Raw genomic sequence first — 15,121 nt, forward strand, 5'->3', positions numbered from 1 at the left:
CCAGAGCCAGGTCCGAACCCAAGGTAGGGCGGTGGAACAGTAGCTCAGAGGGCTAAGGCACTGGGTTAAGCCTTAACCCTATCTGCTCCAGGGGCGCTGTATCATGGCTGACCCTACGCTCTGACCCCAGTTACGCTGGGATATGATATCAAGGAATTTCACTGTGCTGTAATGTGTATGTTACAAATAAAGTCTTAAGTTTAACTTTGGATAAAAGTGGAGGGTTGTGTCAGGAGGGCATCTGGCCTAAAACCTGTGCCAAGTTGAGGGATTGGATCGAATGGTCCGCGTTGGCGACCCCTCTACAGGAGCAACTGAAACACCACCAAGTCTAAAAAAAAAAAAAAGTCCTGTCGCACTGTGTAACTGCTAACCTCCAACTATTAGAATCCAAAGAAAACTGAACTAAAACTAAAGTTACAACTTAACATTGTCTTCCTTCCGTCGCTTTTGTGATAGCATGGAGTGCTGTCAAATCAACACGGCCATTGATGATCACTAACATGAAATGACATTAAAACAAGTGTATACAAGTACAATAGTTTATATCAATAAATGTACAATAAACAACAGAATCTTGTTTGTTAATAAACAAAATTTCGAAGAGAAAAATAAACATCAGCACAATTAGCTGGCTAGCTTGAACATAGAGGTGCTTGTTTTTGTTTTTTCCACTTCATCACAGAAAGTGAACTTTTAAGCTCTTTGAAGCCTGGTGTCTTTGTGAGCCTTATGGCTTTCCACAGTCGCTCAGCTGCTGCGCTGTGTCCGCGAGCTCCGCGCGGGGCGGTGCAGAGATGCGAGCCGTGAGCGGGAAGCGCGAGACTAACACAAAACTCAAACTCTGTCGAGCTGCAGTTATTCCGCAGAGGGGGCAAAGTGGAGCTCTGTTCCTACAGGTAAGGCTTTGTTTCTGTTTTTGTTTGTGTTTATTAGAGCCTTAAGAGCAGAAACATGCAGAAATAAGTTTGTACACTTTATGTAGGTTATATACTATATAGATATTAACATGTCATTGGCTGCTTTCCATGATTGCTGATTTAGAAATTAATGAGCATAATATAATATAAGTTGTGCATGGATATTTCTGGGCTTGCACCAGTGCTCCTACTGCACTTCATCCATTCTCACTCCTGACTTCTTTGAAGATGAGATTAAAAGGTTTAAATGATATCAAACACTTGATGATCAAAGGGAGATTGTCAGTAACAGTGGAAGATGAAGTTAGTGTAACAAGCCACTTATCAATACACTGTCTCTAAGAGCTTAATCGCATTTTCCTGCAAGTCCTGCTAAAATCGATGTCAAAAATCTGTGTGAACAGACATTCTTATTTTCATATGTTGGAAATTAAAGCTGCTGTAAGCGACTTTTCAAAGAGGACATTTTTTAAGAAAGTTGTTTTCAGATTCTGAGCCCAGTTAATAAAATGCATGCCGTGAAAGGGGGATTTCTTTACTTTTAGTTATTTTTAATATGTGCAGGTAATATGTGTTAATTATTGTTATATGTGCCGTCTATAGAACAGGGGTTCATCCATCTATCTAGGAACTAGGGGCCGCGGAGGCCGGTGTTGACCATTATATTCATTCCCGTTTTTGCCTCTGATTGCAGTGTTATGATCTGTGGTTGCTTCAGTTGCTTTGGTCAAGGGTCAACATCGTTATGTGACAATAAATTGAAATCAGCTGACGACCTGAATGCCATGAATGATCAGGTCACTCAGTTCTACAGATCACATCCATGGAGTTTTTCTTTGCTGATGGTACGGGCCTCAAATTGTGAAATAGTGGTACTGGGAGCACAAGGAACCATTTTCACACATAAACTAAACACCAAATTGGATTATACTAATAATTCCCAGTAAACATCACTTGTATTAAAAAGACAATCTGTCTAAAATGTGACATTTCATAAAAAATCTCAATTTAGCATCAAAACCCCATGGGTTAACAGGGTACAGCGGTACAAACGGTTGTTTGCCTGTGAAGCATCAAACCATCAGTCATTAATCATCTCTTTTGTTTATAGTACAACTAACATACTGTAGTTACAGTACATTGTGAAGCTATGAGCGGATTTGCGATCATGATTTCCTTTTTCACCATTAATTTCACCGTGATTTCCTTTTTCTACAGTCATGTCCAAAAATATTGAGACAAAAGTGTTTTAACGACATTATCAATATAATAATAAGAATAATTTCTTATTTTATGGAATGACCGCTATAAACCAATTAATATGTAGCATGAACTTCTTATTCTTCGAAACCTGCTGGAATCATAAAGACGTCTGCGGTACCCTGATGTCAGTCACTCAATCCATCTTTACTTGATTGCTTCCCGAAGATCATGAACAGAACACGGTCTCTTGACCGCTCCTGCCATCTTCACCATCATCCAACAGTTTTTCACTGGGTTTAGGTCTGGAGGTGCCAGAATACCATTGTCTCATAGCCAGTTTTTCACTATTTTTTAAGTTAATTAGACAGCTCTTCAGCCAGAAATAATTAATGACATCATCTGTTTTGTTCTTTTATAGAACTATAATACATGGCATATGCTGTTTTAATAGTTTTGGCCACCACTATATATTATTACGCAATCATTTCATATGATTAACAGGAAAGTAAATGATCAAAACAAACTGTATTTTGTCATTAAGGAGACACTGAAGTGAATGCAAGTGCAGGTTAAGTGGCTTTTAATAAAGTTATGGACTAAAGTTTCGAGCGGAAGGTCAGGTGAACTGCAAGAAGAGAAAGAGTCAAAATCAGAATAATCAAACAAGTCATGCACGAATACACTAAGCGTTTTTCCACTAAGTTCAGCCGCTATTTATCACATATAAATTATTGCAGAATGAAATTCTTTATTCTATGCATATCCAGATTTTGTTAGTAGGCAGAGCACAGAGATAGCCATTATACTGCACCCCTGGAGCAGACAGGGTTAATAGCCTTGGTCAAGGGCCCAACAGCGGCAACCTGGCAGAGCTGGGGCTCGAATCATCGACCTTCTGATCACCAACTCAGACTATTAACACACTGAGCCACCACCGCGCCATTCACAATGAGCTTGACTCCAGAGTTGGTTCATATAGGTGGTGAAAGTAATTGCAAGGAGTAAGACTCAGGTGAGTGTGTATGGGTGGCTTAGTGGTTAGCACTGTCGCCTTGCGCCTCCAGGGTCCGAGTTCGATTCCCACCTCCATGTGCATGGAGTTTCCATGTTCTCCATGTGCCTTACGGGTTTCCTCTGGGTACGCCGGTTTCCTCCCACAGCAGATTAGGCTAATTGCCGGTCCCAAATTGGCTGTAGTGTACCTCACCTCGTGTCCTAAGTCTCCTGGGATAGGCCCCAGTTGTGTTATTCTGGTTACCTCCTGCAGTCCAAAGACATGTAGGTTAGGCTAATTGGCGCTCCCAAATTGCCCATAGTGTGTGAATGTTGAACTACCAAGGCCTGGAATAAATACAATACATATCATGGTCACCATCGGTGTCCATGGTCCCCAGTTGGACAACAGAGGTTCCTGAATGGATGAGATAGTGTCCTTTTAATAATTTACTTACAAAATATAGCAGCTTGAGAGAAATCAGTCAGTAAACTTTAGTGCAATCGAATTGACTTGAATAGCGCATTGACCAAAAATCTAATCGAAAGATTCACAGCTCTAGTAACCAGAGTATTTAGGACCCAGCAATATGGAAAGGTCACACTGTGTCACAATGGATTAAATTGTATTTGTTATGAATCATTTTTCGTTATAAAAAAAGAAGATTTTTTTCCAAACAAAAGGACATTATAACATTGAGCTACACACAGCAGAGGTTTAACTCAGTGATGGAGTAACAAGGCCTTCTCTGAAGATCATGTGCCCCGCCGAATAGATAAAGCCGTTTTTATTCGCCTTGCTCTGTGCTTTGTGCTGGTGAAGACGGTGCCTCTGGGTTGACATATCACCCAGAAAGCCGGGCCAAAAACACCAAAAACACACTGCGCTCATGTAACAACCTCTGTTATTAAACTGGATATCAAGACTAATACTGATCTCATTCTGACTTCCCACAAGATTCTGTTATGGATTATATAAGGCGTCAAAGGTAAAATGAAGATCACTCTCTGTGCAAATGTGTATCATGTAAAAAGCACATAAAATGATGTCATGAAATACATCTTTAGATCAGATCTGAGTTTGAAGCGCTGGCCTCCCAGGAACTCCCTTAATGGCCCTAACATGTGGAAATGGCTTGGAGTGAGGTCAGGACTGTATGGAGGATGTGGCAATAACTCCCAGCTGAGTTCCTGTAACATGCAAGTGGTGTTGGTGAATAATAGTGTGTACAGTTCCCACAGTCAGTTCCGTATCCTCCGACAGCTCTTGAGAAGTTATCCTTTCCAAGGATCACGCGTTCCACTCACTAAATGTTCACAGGACTGACTGCAGTCTGGGAGGCTCAATCACCGAACTTCACAATAAATTTCATCACAAGTCCCGATTTGACATGAGCACACTCCAGAAAACATGTATTGGAGATCTTTATTGTGGCTTTGAACTCAATGCAGTTGTGGCGAGGCATCCGAAAATAGGGTGTGGCATGAATCGGGACAGCACATGGAAGGAGGTCCGAGAGTGTTTAATGTTGTGCGGTTAGGAGCGGATGCTCAGACATGAAGCTTACGAGACAAAGACAGGTGAGTGTACAGTATTGGGTGCTGCAGGAAACAGTTAGTGATTCATTCATTCATATTGGGAAACCGCTTTATAGAAATCAAGATAGACAAATAAGAAACATTCATCACAGGTACAAACAGTTCCATACTGTACATACTTCTAGTGTAAAGTTTGCTTCTTTATTATATACATTTTTAGCTAAAGCTACATCTTTTTAGAGATATAAAAATAAAAAGAACAGAATTGCGGAATTTTAAGCAGAATTAATATTTTTTTTCTTAAATCAATCTCATTAAATAATTCTAAGGATGTTTATATAAATATATACATATTTTGTTTTATTAAGTAAAATAGACGTAATTTGAATATATAACAGCGGCATGAGACTGATCAGTGTGCTAAATGGCTTACTTAATAATAATAATAATACTAATAATTAAAATAATAATAATAATAATAATAATAAATCATATTGAAGGTCTAGATAAATGTGAACCAGGAGCAACCAATGAAATTGGTTGTAAAATATATAATCTTGTTTTATATATATATATATAGTATATATAAACTTAATCCCTATCAAAAATTATATTACAGCATAATTTTACATATTTATTGTAAATAAATATGATAGAAATATTAGAATGACCTCTAGTTACGCGACAGCCTTCGTGAATATTATTGATGTTTCCATATAAATCAACACTTTATGATGCATTTAGTTTGATCTGATCTCTCTGAGCTAAAACAATGACTAAATATGTATAATTTTTAAATCATTTTGTGTTCATGCAATCATTTTCATATACGGAATTAACATATTAATTTAGAATATTATTAAGTTTAGAAAAAAGTGTATTACATGACAAACCCTGCGAAATATATGGGCCCTAATAGAAATATTATTATTTAACCATAATAAAGAGGTAAATTCATATTATACAATTTTTGATGGCGATTATGTGTGGGGGCAATCCGTTGGCAGGCATTGTCTAAACTGTATTAGATTTATTACTATTTTTTTTTTTTTTAACAAAGTCGCTCCCTAACCAATGTCATCTTTTTATATTTAAAGAAGTGAGTTATAGAATCCCGGCCACTCTCCAGAGAAACATAGTAGAAGGGATGATCATTGTTTTAATGTACTGTAAGACGGTAACATGAGCACAGCCTGTCACTGCTCATCATGTAAAAACTATTCATCTAGGGGTTTATAACATGGTGCCTTCTAATCAAGAAAAATTACCCTTAGGCTGTGTCCCACTTAGGTGTGTATGTGTGTTTCTGCTCATAGCCTGACCGACAAGCTCTTATCACGCTCGTGTTTGACCGGCGGCGGAAACGGCTGAGTACAACGTGCGTTTAACGATGCTGAGACTCAGGACGAAGTAAAACACAGTGTCTCGAGCTTTGAGCCAACTTTAAATTGTGTTCTTGCAAACCTACAGAAGAGTAACATGACACTGAAATCTAGAGGCTGACATTTCTTTCGAGCGATACCTTTGACCCAGCTGCCAGAACACATCGGCCGGGGCGAGATGGCCACAGCGACGACCCACACTCGAACCCACTCTGCGTCTCGCCCTAATTTTAGCACTAGTCTTAGGAAATACCATGGAGCAACATGTTGTCTGGTCTGTTTATTAGTCATTGTTGTGACATTTGGACAGTCAGGAGGTCCGTCTGGCAGTATATCTTTAACGAGAGGGTTGGGAACTATTTCAGTGCGACCAGCACAAGATCCATAGGTGCATGCATGCTTTACCGGGGTGATGTGTACAGATTAAAGCAATGTAAGGAATTCCTGAAGCTTCAAAGAAACCCATGGATAATGCTTTGCCTGTATTATTCGCACCGAAATGATTAGCATTTCTTGGATCATGTGGGTGCAGTGATTCATCCAGACACAAAGCAAGTCTCTTCTGGAGTGTTGTAGATCATCCAGGATGATCACACACACAATGACACATTTAGGGACTGCTTAGAGAGGGGAGAAAGCGTGTTGTACTTTGCAGCCTTCTGCAGTGTATCAGCATCAAAAGTCAATGTGATAACATTTCATAATTACATGTTGTGTCAGCCAAAGCATGGTGCAGTTTTATGTTGAATTAGTGCTTATTTTCATCTAAACCAAGGCGGTGCAATGTATCATTTCTTTTCATATTTTTTTTGTTTTGTTTTGAAATTGCATACTAGGTAAAGTGCTGCAAAGGCTAGTGGTGGTGTGTATTTTGTTTCACGATCTTAGCATGTAATAGGCATGTAGTAGGTGCAATAGGGCACACCTCCTTCACAATGACTGACAGGCCCAGAGGCGACAACTCTGTCAATATAGTCGACAAACCAAACGCCACTCATCATGGATGGACGAACGGGCATGAAACCATAAGGGGACCTACCAGTGACCAGCAAAAAGGCCATTTTTCCTGGGACTGACAGGCACATAGTCCACACCTCTATCTCTAGGACTGACAGGCACATAAGCCACACCTCCATCTCTAGGACTGACAGCCACATAGTCCACACCTCCATCTCTAGGACTGACAGGCACATAGTCCACACCTCCATCTCTAGAACTTACAGGCACATAAGCCACACCTCCATCTCTAGGACTGACAGCCACATAGTCCACACCTCCATCTCTAGGACTGACAGGCACATAGTCCACACCTCCATCTCTAGGACTGACAGGCACATAAGCCACACCTCCATCTCTAGGACTGACAGGCACATAAGCCACACCTCCATCTCTAGGACTGACAGGCACATAAGCCACACCTCCATCTTTAGGACTGACAGGCACACCTCTATCACCGGCCCCAGGGAGCCACACTGGATATATGGTGTATTTTTTTTTTATAATACTTGTACAATTAATATGTGTTTGGATGTCAATAAAAATAGTTCATCTCAGGCCAGTCTAAAATTACTGAAGTTTAAACATGTTGGTTCTCATAAGGAGAAAGTATTGTAGGTTTCCTTTCCCTCACCTGACAGTCGGGTACTTGGCACAGCATAGCGCCGCTAGTAGTGTCATGAAGTCTGAGCTGTCAGCCTGAAACTGTAACCCAACCCTCGTGTCACTTGAGCTGGGTTTTATACGGTTGACTGTGTTGTCAGGTGAAGGGGCTGAGAGGTTTTACTCGCTTGTTGTGTATTGCGTTTCAGTTCTGAAGCAGTCATACTGTACATATACAGTTCATTATGTTAAATCCTGGGTTGGATTAACATTGTAACATTTTCAGGTTATGAGATAATGCGTCTCTGTATTGGCACTGGGCAAAGACACATTTGATCCAAATTACACAATACATACATACATAGCCATGCTGCCTTGTTTTCTTTAAATGTTTCTGCATGAATCTGCTTCAGCCTCCGCAGCGATGAGCTTGTCACTGTCGTGAGGGAGAAAACACTGCACTGCACACTTAAGTGCTTTCATAACACTTCCTTGTCAAATTCCCCTCATGACTTCAAAGTGCACATCGCCTCTGGCACAAAACTGAACAAAACCATATTGTTAAACTGACCTGATTGTCCATTTTTTAGCTTATATTTCTCTGTATCATATTGTTGGGCATGATTCTAACAAAAAGCAAAGCAAAGCTGCTGAGCTGCAACCATACAGACTTGATGTAGGCTTGGAGCGTCATGCTACTGGAGGTGCTTTGTATAGTGGAACATTGGATTACGAGCATAATTAGTTCTGGAAGCGTGCTCGTATTCCAAAACACTCGTAAACCAATATAAATTTTCCCATAGGAAATAATTGAAACTCAAATGATTAGTTTTCAAAAAAATAAATACATAAAAATAATGAACACAAAATATAAAGTAAAAAAATAAAATATATTTACCTGCACTTTACCTTAAAAAAAAAAAGGAAAAATTAATCATGGAGAGCTTCACTCTCCCCCTTCTCGTCTTACACATTTACCCCTCCTCAACTCTTTTCACACACGCGCGCCGCACACAAGAGAAACACTGTTTTATCGGGAAAATAAACAAGAAGTCTCTCTAATGACACTCGATTGAGCGACACACTAATGGAATCACTGCTGTAAAGTAAAAATAAAACAAATTAAGCTGCACTTTGCCTTTTAAAAGAATCGCGACAGAGCAGTGTTTCTGTGTAGAGCAGAGAGAAAGAGTGTGTGTGTCTGTGAAGGCGAAAGTAGGACAGGTCTCTTGTTTGGCTACAACATTCTCCAAAAATCCTTTGAACAATTTAAACCACTTATTGCGTCATCACCTGGTCTGCTCAAAACATGGAAGCTTAAAACTTTTAAAATAAGGCAAAATATAGTGATTGCAGTTTTAGCGATTTGTTGTAGACAAGCTTCTGTGATAGGGAATAGTAAACTTTCTTTTAACTGCTCCAGTCAAAGGGTCACCACAGCAGACCATCTGATCCTCACACAGTGGCTTGAAACTGCCACTGTACAGGTAGTTGTAACCAATGACAGCAGGCCTCAAACCCAGATCCTCAGATCCCCAAATTAACAAGCTAGAGCATTAGCCACCTGAGCTGTCAAACTGTTTACATGTAGTTTATCTAATCAACAGATGGAATTTTTTACAGTGGAACCTCGGATTACGAGCATAACTCGTTCCGGAAGCAGGCTCGTATTCCAAAACACTTGTAAATTAAAGCACATTTTCACATAAGAAATAATGGAAATTAAAATAATTTGTTCCACAGCCCAAAAAAATAAATACATAAAAATTATTTACACAAAATATAAAGTAAAAATAAAACAAATTAACCTGCACGTTACCTTAAAAACAGTAAAAATAGATCTCGACAGATAAGTGTTTCCATTTATGCGAACAGGCACAGCGCTGTGTGTTTTTCTCTCTCCTGCGCTGCTGAGTGTGTGTTATGTGTGTGCGTGCGCGTAATTTGACGTGCCGGTTGTGTGTGAATGAAGCACCCCCTCTCTGTTTCACACACACACAAACACACACACACACACACACACACACAAACACACACACGGATGTTGATTAAACCAGTAAGAGACGAGCACCCAGCAGGGGAGATGAATACCCGCAGCGCAAGAGAGAGAAAAACCGTTGGCCCAGTTGTGATCACGTAATGCTCGGCATCAAATCAAGAAGCGCATGCGTGATACATGATACTCTGAGCTCGTAAATCAAGACAATGCTCGTTTTCCAAGTAAAAATTGATTAAAAACCTTTCCTCGTCTTGCGGAACACTTGTAAACCGAGTTACTCATAATCCAAGGTTTCACTGTGTATATATATTATGGAATGTCTATATGATAATTCCTTGTTATCATTTGCATTATAACAGTTGCTTTGTCATTTTAATTTAATTAGACAACCAGTCCTGTCCTGTAGACTTCACCTTTGACAGCTACAAAAGGACTGACTATAAGGTTTTGTGGAGTATCCATGATACAAGTCCCTCTGAATTAGTGGTTAATATACTGTAGAAACGCAAAAATTTCAACATGAGCAGGTTATTAAAAAACTTGTGATTCGCCTTGTAGTTGGAGATACTGTCAGACCTGCTGTTATAGAAATTAAATCAACACCTTCTGACCAATCAGACTCAAGAATTCAACAATGCTCTTTTATAGCATGAGCTTCCAGATGCATATGATTAGCTAATGTCCAAGAACAAGGTCTGGATTGTTCTCCTGGGAGAGATTGCTGTGGAATCTTTGTGGTTTGAGCTCGCAGTCCCCCAGGATGACGCAAAACATTAGACAGGTATGTGACTTGGAAAAACAGTTGGCACACCACAACACAAATATTAAGCCCATAACCTAAAACCGTTCTGACCTGAAACCCTACACTGATGCAATCTTCATGGTGTATTTAAGAGATCATTGTGAAAAATCCAAATCCACCCAACTCATCTCACGTCTACTTGATCCTTCATCTTTCCGAAACACTCATCTAATGAACGTTCACTCGATCTGATGGTGTATCGGAACAGACTTTAAGATCGCAATCAAGGGAAACGATGATGCCCGGTTGATGCAAGAGGGTTAAAAAAGGATTGGAATGTAGGACTGGAGAGCGATATGCCGTACAGATTTTCCTCCGGCGGTGTGAGCGTACACCCTTTGCAGGATGTTGGTGCAGGGCGGAACGTTTTAAGCTGCTCGGAAGGCACTTGTCAGTTGACGATCTCCGTATTAAGCTGTGTTGACATGCTGGTCGTTATTAGGCTGACACCTCATGCTGCGCTCTTACAGTTCAGTCTCGGTCTCAGACCTGCAATCAGGTCTCTTATACATGCTTATTAATGCATGCTCTAAATAATCTTGATGTACTGTGTAGATTTTATTATTCATGAATGTCTTTTGTTGACCATGTCTAAAATCAGATCTAATAGCTACAGTACATAATCTAAAAACCGGACACTTCTCTAACTGGTGCATAAACCGGCCCAAGGCATCCATGGCTCTAATTAATATTTGTAATTGTGAAGCACAGTATCGAGAGACGTCTGTAAGTAGAAAGCACCGTCATTCTTTTTATCGCGCGTTCAGTGTGTTCACCTTTGGCACGATGGCTGTTGTGTCTAGATCAAGGCCGTGTAATCAGCATTGGCAGCATCATTCCACTTCACCTGACCGAAGCTGACGTTTTGGATGACAGCCCCAGAGAAGGACCTTCACGCAGGATTAAACAGCAGAGCAGATCAGGTTTCCCACGTCGTCGAGGGTTTAGTCATTCGAAAGCTCATTAATGATTACTCATACCCTAATGTAATGATTGGACCGGCTGTGTTTTGAGGGAGATGCTTCAGATTCAGCCTAAACAGAATGTTCTCGCATTTGGCGGGATTAAAAGCTTTAGTGTCAGCTTTGGGATGTACGGTATTATTGTTGTACAATATTTAGTAAATACGTTACTACAGCTCTGGAAACAAAATATGAGACGGCTGTAAAGTAGGGATAAGACTTGCCAGAGACCACCCTATACCATATTATCGCGATACCTACAGTAGGTTAACCTGCGTTTTTTTCTCGGCCAAATGGTGGCAGTGTGGGGAAAGGGGACAGATGCTCCGCTCATATTTAGCCAAGTGGATTGGTATGAGGCGACACACAAGGCACTACTTGATGTGTGGGACGAGGGTTGTACACCCTACATAGCGCACCAGCTTCCCATTTAACGCTTTTCGGGATTCAACCCCAAAATCCGGAAATGAACGTAGTTGATATTCTAAAGCGGGAGTATAAAGAGAAACTTACAAGATTTAGAGGACTGTCCAACACCTCCATGGTCTGATAATGAATGTTTTTTGTGGAACTTTTGTATAAATCCAATATCACTCTTGAAGCCATGCTGTTGTGCTGAATATCAGCACGGCTGTGATATCTTCATGAAAGCCTTGATGATAAAACAGCACTCTGCCTTGTGTGATATCGCTTAAATATAATATAATGATAGACGACCTTGATAAAAGATAGCAGTATATGGTTAACTGTTTGACAATCTGTGTATGAAAGTGAAGTCATTTACTTAATCTTCTACTTTGCCCCGAATTACCATAGTCTAATTAAAATGCAGTTCTACCAATGCATCATCTATGATTGTTTGTAGTGTCGTGATTGTTTCCTGTTTCCCTAGTAGACAGACTCCTTTTGTTAACGTTTCATTCGCTCAGACGTGCCTGCCCTGTGCATGGAATAAACCCCACAAAGGCATGTAACTGTATCAGGCGGTCTGCGGTGTGCCAGGGTGCAGAATAAAGAGGCTGTCTCTCAACCTGTTGGCACACTGGCAATGAAACGATCACTGCTGCAGTGTGTGTTGGTGCGCTAGTGAAATACTGTAGGGAACCTGTAGTGTGAAACCATCTCTGCGATCAGGGTCTTAAGATCAGGTCTACCTGCTGATCTTGTCAATTTATTAATAATGCACAATCAATTTTGCTGCATTAATAACTTTCACCTTGTGCAATATTAATGCTGTCGGTAGCAACGTAAAGCAAACGAGCACAGCATGCAAACCACCGAACAGAACAAAGTCCAGCACGCTGGGTGACCCTGAGGAGCATTTTAATTCCCCAAGCAAGCACTCCAGCAGAAATATAACAGAAATAAATCACTGACTTTCTACAACTGTAGTTATTCAGGTCAAAGAGGAGACGTTCTGATTTTTTATTTTTTTTTAATAGTGTGCCAATATCCTTGGGGAGGAATCATGTCGGTTATTTTTTTCCCACAAAATACCAATTCTCAGTTCTAGAACAGAAATGTGAGTAACTTTGGTTAGACCAAGAACTTCTGAAACAGTAAATACAGTAAAATCATGATTGTGCTCTCAGTGCCAAACCAATCAATCTATTCAACCCATCCCAATCACCGTGGAAAGAAAGAAAGAAAAGAATAAGCAAGAGACTTAACGGAATAAATAATCACAAAAATGAAGAAATGTTTAATAAAAATATATATATTTGTTAAATAATTTATTTGCATTTATTTTGTACTTGTCATTAGTTTAAGTCCCACTTAAGAAGTTATATAATTAAGAATAATATACTATATAAAGATACATTTTATAAATTTCAACAAAATCCCAGAAGAAACAGGAGAGAAAAAAAGGAAGATAATAATAATAATAATAATAATAATAATAATAATAATATGCACAGAAAAAAAATTAAAAGGAAAGAAAGAAAAATAATAAAAGGACAAATTACAAACTGGGAAAAAAATGTAATATGAATATGAAAGAAAAGAGAAAAATGAATGCACTTCTTAGACCGTGAGAAAAAGGAAAAGTATGAAAAAATGTAAAAAAAAAAAAAAAAGTAAATCAGATTTTTGGGGGATGTAAGAAATGGTAAACAGAGAAATTAATAAAGAAGAAAGAAAAAGATATTGCAAATAAATGCAGGTTTTATTATTCTTTAAAAAATGTAGAATAAACAAAATCAAAAAGGAAAAATATACTTTTTTACAGTGGGAAATGAAAGAGAAAAAAAAAAAAATTAGCAAGAGACGAAAGGAAATAAATAATCACAAAAATGAAGAAATGTTGAATATATTAAATTATGTATTTGCATTGATTTTATGTATACTGTATATGTTATTAGTTTAATCCAAGGTCTTAATTTAATTTTATAATTCATTTTTTTTTAGACAGAGACACACAGGTTGACTTGACACATCATGTTCTTGAACAGCTCTTCAAGATAATGCTTCGATTATTATTATTATTATTATTATTATTTAATTTTTTTCCATCTTTGTTGTAGGCTTGACGTTTGTTAAACAGAGGCTTAGCGTTTGGTTCGGCTTGTTCAGTCTTGTGTGTGTCCTGAAGATATTGGGCAATTTTGCACGGGCCACTTCCCCCCCTGACTGCCTCCTTTAAGAAGATGAAGTTTGCAGTCTGTAGTCTTTGTATCTGCTGACCTTTAAAACGCTCTGGAGGTTGGAGCAGTGAAAGATCTGTGGGTTCGACCCTCCTACTTATCTCTGAGGTTTGTCCTCAGCATGCCCTGTGTTTCTTTACGCTGCTTATGGTCTCAGTGTAAAGAAAACCAGAGCCAGGTGCTGCACTGGAACGGGGAATTTTCCACCACAGCGAAACATCATCCGAGCCACAAAAGAGCTTTGCAGGAAATGATGTTTGAAGCATTTTTTTTTTTTTCTTCTTTTTTTCCCCAGAGCGGAAAGCTATGGAATTAAGATGACTGAGGTCTGTTTAACCGTCGTTGCAAAAATATATCACGGGATCAAACGCCGGCAGTGTCCAAACCCTGGTCAGATAAGACCAGTTTATTTTTTAGGATATCAGGAAGTGTTTAGCACCGCATGGCTTGTTTTGTTGTTCACAGCAGTTACGCTGTAATTTATTTACTTGCTTTGTGACTCTAAAATGATGAGCTATCCTGAGCAGTGATTACACAAACAGCTTTAAAATAAAGAGGTGGCCAAACTTGTTCGGTTACTGTAGCTCTGAGTAGGAACTGACACACAAGCCGTGTCTCTTTCCCACGGTGTGGCAAAAAAAATAAAGTTAAGGTGACGAGTTCAGTCCTGTCCAGATTGACTCATTTATGAGCCAGAAAAGGTCAAAAAGTCTGGGTCTACTTGCAAAACTGTTTTTACAAGCAGCGTTCAGGTCAATCAGGGACTTTTCTCGTGAATGAATCTGAAACAGATTGATATTTATAGAAGACTTAAAGCGAAGTACGGTGAAAATCAACAGATAACATGTCGCCAACTTGTGGAAGAGACACATCTGTCCGTTTGAACTGTACACACAATCATTCACCAACACCACTTGCGCAATACAGGAACTCGGCGGGGAGTCATTGCCACATCCCCCGTACAGTCCTGACCTCGCTCCAAGGCATTTTCACATGTTTGGGCCATTAAAGGAGTTCCTGGGAGGCCAGCGTACTGAGAAAAAAAATTCTATCTTGATGGATTCCAAGCACTAGTGA

The 15,121-nt window shown here is 39.5% G+C and overlaps 1 protein-coding gene across 6 annotated transcripts in view; it reads left to right on the top strand.

Annotated features, from left to right (window-relative positions):
• Positions 1 to 848: 848 nt before the first annotated feature.
• ppfibp2b (PPFIA binding protein 2b) overlaps positions 849 to 15,121 on the top strand; it is a 77,936-nt gene continuing 63,663 nt past the window's right edge. For all 6 annotated transcript variants that reach the window (XM_053506502.1, XM_053506503.1, XM_053506505.1 and 3 more), the window contains exon 1: positions 849 to 899. The gene's annotated coding sequence lies outside the window, so the exon portion shown is untranslated. The remainder of the gene's footprint in view (positions 900 to 15,121) is intronic.

The sequence above is a fragment of the Clarias gariepinus genome, chromosome 10 (genome assembly GCF_024256425.1).
Source record: "Clarias gariepinus isolate MV-2021 ecotype Netherlands chromosome 10, CGAR_prim_01v2, whole genome shotgun sequence".
NCBI classification, from domain to species: domain Eukaryota; kingdom Metazoa; phylum Chordata; class Actinopteri; order Siluriformes; family Clariidae; genus Clarias; species Clarias gariepinus.